This window comes from Pelobates fuscus, chromosome 11 (assembly GCF_036172605.1).
Source record: "Pelobates fuscus isolate aPelFus1 chromosome 11, aPelFus1.pri, whole genome shotgun sequence".
NCBI lineage: Eukaryota > Metazoa > Chordata > Amphibia > Anura > Pelobatidae > Pelobates > Pelobates fuscus.
In genome coordinates this window covers 84,642,627-84,650,315 of record NC_086327.1, presented here as the reverse complement: position 1 = coordinate 84,650,315, position 7,689 = coordinate 84,642,627, and the positions used below count along the sequence as shown (strand labels likewise).

The 7,689-nt window shown below is 37.6% G+C and overlaps 1 long non-coding RNA gene across 1 annotated transcript in view; it reads right to left on the bottom strand.

Annotated features, from left to right (window-relative positions):
- Window positions 1-254: 254 nt before the first annotated feature.
- Window positions 255-7,689, bottom strand: part of LOC134577066 (uncharacterized) — a 34,295-nt gene continuing 26,860 nt past the window's right edge. Inside the window, exon 3 of the long non-coding RNA XR_010085917.1 lies at window positions 255-949. This is a non-coding gene — a long non-coding RNA (uncharacterized LOC134577066). The remainder of the gene's footprint in view (window positions 950-7,689) is intronic.

Below are 7,689 nucleotides of genomic sequence, written 5' to 3'. Positions count from 1 at the left end.
CACACAGATGTGTGCGCATACACAGACACAGAAGCACACTGATATGTATATATAAACACACACACAGATGCACACCCTGACACAAACATACTCGCGCACACACACACACACGTGTGATATTTTTTTTTATTTCTCCAGCCACCCTGTTAACTTACCTTGTGTGTCGAGGAGGGTGGCTTGGACTCCGGGGGAGGGGAAACCCTGATCTAGAGTAAAACATTTCTTAGAATAATTTGGGATTTTTACCAAGTACATCTTTTTACATTTCATTTAATTTGTCATTTGAATTGCTAAAATTTTACAAAGGCATGGATATTTTGACATAACACAAACAAACGTTACCACCTCTTGTCCATTTTTAAATTGCGGAATGCTACATATCAAATTTGAGATTGTTATAAAGGCAGGCCTTGGAATTATTAATCCTTTCAGTCCCAGTGAAATGTATTTCTTCTGATGTTGTGCATCCCCCCCAAGTTTTAAAGAATGTCTGAGTCTTTTTACTAAGTGCTCTTTGACAAATAAATAATACAATTCAAGATATTCAAGTGTACGAGATTCTATGTATTTTCTAATTTTTATTTTTATAAATCTTTAGTGAAATTTTAAATGTCTAGAACTTTTTACAGGATTACACATCCAACTTTTCTTCCAAACACACATGGAAATAATTGGTGAAGCTGAAATAAAATGGTAAAATGTAGAAAGTTTTGTTCCTAGTTGTTTGGTGTCCTCCAAAGAGTTTGCAGATTCCCCCCAGGGCTGGAGCGGATAGAGATATTGCATAAGGTAGGTTCTTGCAGGTGATCTGCATCTGAAACAATTAACAGCTTGTCACGGAAAGTAGGACTCCCCCATCTGTTCATCCCAGTGGAATGGTCGGATTTGGAGAGGAGAGAATAATGGAGAAGAGGACTCAAAACACACACCTTCTCAGCAATCATGGTATCTGTATGAAAACAATATTCAGAGTAGTTAGAATTCCCCAAAATAAACCTTTACCATGAACCAACAAAAAGCTCACATAAAGTTGAAACAGATGGAATTTTCTGAATTTTTTTTATTTTTTGAAAGTATAAAACCAGATTCTCTGTCAAATTTAAAAAAAAAAAAAAAAAAAAATATATATATATATATATACAAACTAAAAAATAGCACTGGTTCTACTTGTAATTCGTATTAATATGATACAGTGATACATCAACAAGAAGACTTAAGCCTTTCACTATCAAACCATTTTTTGTTTGAAAAAAATAATTAACATAACATTTATTTGAAGCTTGGGGTGTATAACTAGCACAGAAATGTTTGATAAAACAGCAGTTTTGTGATGTTATTAATTTTACTTCATGCTGGCACTTCAAGTCAGTAGGAGGGAATGTTATCACTCCTGAGGTGGAGTCTGGGGATCCGGACCAGGGAGAATAACGGACGTACCGAGAGTAGTGCGGCGTCACTTCTGCCAAGCGCGGACTGAGGAAGCTCAGTATTTGAGTGAAATGCATTTTGGCAACTGAAGGACATTCTCAACACTTCTCTTTGTCCTTTGGAGTTCCAGAAACTTTTTCTAAGGGTTAAGTGCCACCCTTTCAAATTGGCACAAAGCTGGTTAACCTCAGAGCCAGGTGAGCTCAATATGTGGTTTTATTATTGGAGGACCGACTTCTGTATATTGCACTATTGGTTTCCCTTTTTTCTGTGTTTTGATTGGAGAATCAACTTTGTCAGAAGATGGTTGTGTTGCTGCCCCAATAGCACAGAGATGTTAATTACACAGTCAATAAGTTTAGGCTTCTGTCCATGTGAATGGATCTAATTATTATCTGTACACACATATGTAACAGTTACAATCTGCACTATATTTGTTTAGTATTTTTTTTTATATATCCGGTGTTTTTCTTGGTTGTACCCTCACACACTTAGAGCTGCTATTTTAATATTAATTACTTTAAGTGCCCAATTTTGAGCACACTTCCTCTTATAGGAGACAAGGGAGAGGGAGGGAGAGTGTGTGTATATGTGTGTGTTTGTATGTGTATATATATATATATGTATATATAGATAGATAGATATCTCAAAAGAGTTGTGGTGGGGAAAAAAAATGTGGTTGCGGTGGTTCTTTGTTGAGCTCATTCGCTTACTGTCAGTATATATTTTTATCGGCAGACATTTTGTGTTAAGACAGAAATGAAAAGTGTATACTGCCAGTCACTCTAAGAACAGAGGTGATTCCATTTTGTATTACAAGGCTAAGACAGACACAAGATTTCTCTCTATCACTCTGTTCATGCAGGTCTGAGCTAAGGAATGCGACTAACCCAGAGACAAATGTATACATAATTATATATACATATACACACTATCCACTTATAATTTACTATTATTATATTAATCATATATAATTAGTATCATGGTAATAATATAGACTATTCATGGATAAATATAAATGAAGAAATATATTATTTACTAATGTTAGTGGAGTATAAATAATCTTAAACACAGTTTCACACAAGAAAACCAGACACCAATGACAGATAACACGAAATAATTAATTTTACTTTCTAAAAAAAAGTTCCATTGTAAGAAAAGGATGAAATTAAGGTTAGGAGGTGTCAATTCTAAAAATCTTCTAGTGAAACTTCCTCTAGTATCTAAGAGAATTAAAAATTGTGAGTAATTCTCAGCTTTATGTCATCATTATTCGGGGAATCACCCCATAAATATCCTCACAATTTGGAGGCACACTGCTGACATTATTAGTTAAAAATATATTTCACACAGTAATTCGGAGGCATTGCTATTTGTGTAATTCATGCAATATTAATCTTGATATAGAAAAGAGATTTGTATTGAGATTAATTCCGTGTATAAAAATATGGTTGAATCCAGCACATCATCTCAATCAGATAGTGGGAAGAGGTTATTAGACCTGCAACTTGTTCCTTTAAGCATTTAAAAAATAAAATTACTTTTATCAAGTTCTTAATTCTATTCATGATAGATCGAATAATGCACCTCTAAGTAAACATCTTGGCAACATAGACAAATAATCTACGATACTGTCCGTTATCGACTCATGTGCGTTTCTCATATTGGGTTATTCAATTATGCTAAAAAAGCATAATGAGTTAGAACTTAGATTGGACGAATGTCACAAAAACCTGATGTTCGCACAAAGTACGGTAAGTTCGAAACTTTGTCTGCTGAACATGATATCCTTCAGGCTAAAAACTCTGATCTTTCAAATAGACTGGAAGGAATGAGCATCATGATGGATAATTATGAACAGCAGATAAAACAGATACAGTTAGATGAAAGTCAACAGTATAGTGAAAAATCAATGGGAAAAGACCCAGGCAATTTTTTTCCATTCCCTCATATTTGCAGACCAGACCAGGTTTTCCTATAACAGTCTGAAAGAAAAGATGTGAGTAATTCTGAGAAAACACCCATGGAACAGGATTCCTCATCTCATGATATTGCCAAACACTGGCAATCTTGGGCAGAACAGTTAGGAAAGACTGTCTTGGCCAAGCTTGAGAAAGGGAATCAGGTTCAGGGTGATAGGAGTGAAAACAGACATGGTTTTGTACACTGGCAGAACTCTGATGCTGATCAGAATTGTGATAGTGAACAAGAAGCTCAGAGTGATGGGAGTGAAAATGATTGCACTGTCCACCCTGAAGGCCATGTGACTGCTATGCCATCTTCGCTGTTATACGGATCTAATTCCTCTTCAGCAGAACAGATCGCATAGCCGTTTACCTAAACGCAGGGAAAATAGAAACAGTCGAAAATCAACTATTCCTGTCTATGAAACGCCAAAGGTTATTAAATTCCTTAAAGAGACAGTCCCACAATTTTCTAGAAGTTCAGGAAACATCTGAACATCTGGAAAATTATGAAAGAGCCATGAATTCATTGGGCATGTATGATGACATCCATAAGAAATGGTACATTACATGGACCTTTGATTCAATATGCTGTATGCATTTGGAGAGTCTTCAAGATATACAGCTAATGTCCTGGTCAAAGATGAAATATGAGATAATCATGGAATATGGTAAGTATAGAACCATTGCTTCTGCTAGGAAAGAGCTTTATAACTTAAAGTGCCGTCCAGATCAAAGCCCCAAAAGAATTAATAATTCTTAAAAATGCATATTCCGTGGCCCAAAGGAAACCCAGGTATGAAAGTACAGAATTCAAAGATCTGTATTTTCATGCTATGCCGGTAAATATACAAATGAATCTCGCAAGAGATTATGATTGTAAGTTACTATTGGAATAGCTGGTTAGTAAGTGCATGAAATTGTATACTATACACCATGTACATGATGAAAATCAGCAAAAGGTTAAGACACCTGGTGATAAAATGGTGTCAGAGACTAAAATTCAGTTAGGTTTAGAAACCCAACAGAAAAAAGAGGACTTATTCTGAGGTTTTGAAAACTCCAAAACCTCAGAAACAGGAAAATGCCATAAGCAATCCTGCTAATTCCTCTGATAATAACTCTGAAAAGTCCAATGCCAATGGGAATAAACGTCCCTGGATAATAAGAACCAAGGCAATTCCCAATGGAGAAGGAATCTTCAGGGAAATAGGAGATATGGAAACAGAAACAACCAATCTGCTTCCAATAACTCCCAACAATCTCAGCTATCCCAGCCTAATTCTAAGGGGCAAGGACAAAATGGCAATGGTGGAAATAATTTGCCTCATAAGGTTGGTCAATTGACCGACCAGATGGGCAAATAAATGGAAGAAATGACAAAGATTAACCAAGTCTTTGCCAGAAATCCTTTTTTAGGGACAGCCCCAATTGCAGAGCCACCTATTCAACTGCAGCAGCAACCACAGGTGCCACCGCAATAATAGCCACTGTGACTAAACAGACCAGGTTGTCAGTAGATGTATTGCCTAACCCGGTTTTCTTTCCAGATCCTCACAGTCAGACAAACAATAGTTGTGTTAAAAAACCTATTGCCTACCCAGTCACTTCACTTCCGAGTGAAGAAGGCGCAATGTGTCCCTCTGTTTTTTCATTTCAGACAAAGGCTAAAATATTCCTAACAGCCTCTAGTTTCCAGGATCCAGACCTGAAAGGGTTAACTAATAAGATGCCGACCACTAGTTCCTGCTTGATAGTTCAAGATGTTCCTAAGAAGGATGGGCCTGTGGGTAAGACTGAGCATTCCTCAGTACAGGTAGAAACTACTGCTGTGACAGGTAACGTATGGAAAACGAGTGATATGTTGACACATTCTAAATTCTTATGTAAATTAGAAGAACATGAAGAAAGGTATTACATGCCTGTAGAAATACATGATTCCTTACCCCAACCTTTCAAAGGGTTAATAGATACTGGTTCACAAGCCACGATCTTATCCAATACCTACTTCCAGCAGGTAATGGAATTAGCAACGGATAAGCCGAAGCTAAGAGATTTCCCCAATGCTCTGTTGAGTGTAGGAGGAAATTTCCTTCATGTTATTGGCAATACCTGGTTAAAGTTTAAAATAGGTAACAAAACCTTTAGACACCCGGTGATAGTGGTAGATCTCCCCTATAACCAACTAATTCTGGGTATAGACATACTCAGAAGACTTAACACAATTATTGACTGTGTGAATGGAATTGTATGGTCACAAGCTAAGGTTCCTATAACCTATGAGAAGTCACATGTTCAACCTGAACGTAACTGCCATGTGATAGAAGAAAGACCTGACTCTATTGAGGTACATTTTAGGAATAGTCAGTCACCTGACGTGACTATCCTGCAGGTGAATGATGCAATCGCACCTGTAGATGAACATTCTATAAGAGTTGCTCCAGAGAGAATCCGGAATGTCTCTCTGGAAGGTGATGTTTTAACAATTTCTCTCCACAGGGACTATGTTGAATCTGTTGATCTGGCAGGTCATGCTCAATTCCTTGCCATAATTGAAAGGGTTAATAACTTATTCTTTCCCATTCAAATAAATGACTTAGGAAGAACAAGGAATGCAAAGCTGGACTTAAAGAGTGAGAACAGCTATATTAGCAGGAGTCTGCTAAAGCAGTTAGCTAATCCTAAAATGATCAGGTACGCTTCCCCACATGATAGGTGGATCCAGAACATGGCGAATCAGAGAGTCACAATGTGATAGCAAAATGTTAACTATCCATTTCCATCGGAAATAAAACGGCTAAACATTTATTCCTAGTAATAGATGAACCTCGCTATCAGGTTTACATTGGCAATGGTGTCATACATCGCTTTGCCATACACCTTGACCTGATTAACTCCAACTTGTGGACAAGGTTAAAAGGTAATCCTTGTGGATACCAACACGAGGAATATGCCCTGAAATCAGGACAAATACTACCATATGCAAGTCACCAAGTACCTGATGACATAACCATTCCACAAGGGACTTTATTTTACCCCTACAGGTCAAGAAGGGTCAGAGATTGAAAAACTGACACCCTAATCTGTTTATCCAATAGAATACAACAATTAGGGACGGTGGTAACACATACACCAATGGTAAGTATTGGTAAGAATCGAACCTATGTAATAGTCAACAATGTTACACCCAATAGTGTTACTTTACCAAAAGGAACATTATTAGGTCTAGCATTGGAACCTTTCCAAAACCAAATTATAGGTCTCATACCTGAAGAATACTTAACTGAGGACGAAATTGTCAATCAAATATTCCATTCCTTCCCAGAAGGATTATTCACTATCCTATCTGTATATCCCTTTAACGTCGAAGAAGGCTTGTGTAAAATCAAAGAAGTATCGATCACTGAGCAGGAATCACGAGAATATCACGACCAAAGAGAAAAGGTAAGTCAACACCGAACTGGGATTGAATCCACAGAAGAAGAAGGTTGAAGCCGTACTAAAAGCTAAAACACCTACTAATATCAGGGAATTAAGATCATTTCTTGGTATGACTAACTACTCCCGTAAGTTTATAGATAACTATGCAGAAATAACGAAACCACACTTACACCTGCTTAAAAAGGAAACTACCTGGAACTGGGGGGAGCCTCAGGGCCAAGCGGTAAGTGAACTGAGGAGGAAGCTCACTCAGGCACCCTGTTTAGCATACCCAGAGGGGGGTAAACCTTTCTATCTGGAGACAGGATATACCGATTTAAGCATAAGTGCTGTTCTGTATCAGAAGCAGGACAGTCTAAACAAAGTTATTGCATATGCTAGCAAGACTTTGTCACCTGTTGAAGTTAAATTTAACACGTGCGAGAAGGCGTTATTGCCGACTGTTTGGGTACTACAACATTTTCGTAGCTAAATCCAAGGTGAGAAAATAATTGTAGAAACTGCTCACCAACCTCTACAGTATCTGCAGAGTGAAAGAATTAGGGACGGTAATCTCTCTAACAGTCGGATTACTGCATGGACTCTATCCTTACAGGGATAGCCGTTAGAAGTTAGTTATAAACATACTAAGAGAAACCAAGTTGCCCAATGTTTAGCAGAATTACATGAGTGTACTGCTCCATCTCCGGATGATAATGACAGCAGAGATGACTTCCTAGAAGAGCAATTGCTATCCTCTTATAAAGTTTATGACGAGGAATACTGTCGACCACTACCATGGGTATACATTGATGGTTGTTCATACCACCACACTGTGGGTAATAAACGGAAGTTAGTTGCAGGTATCGGAATCACC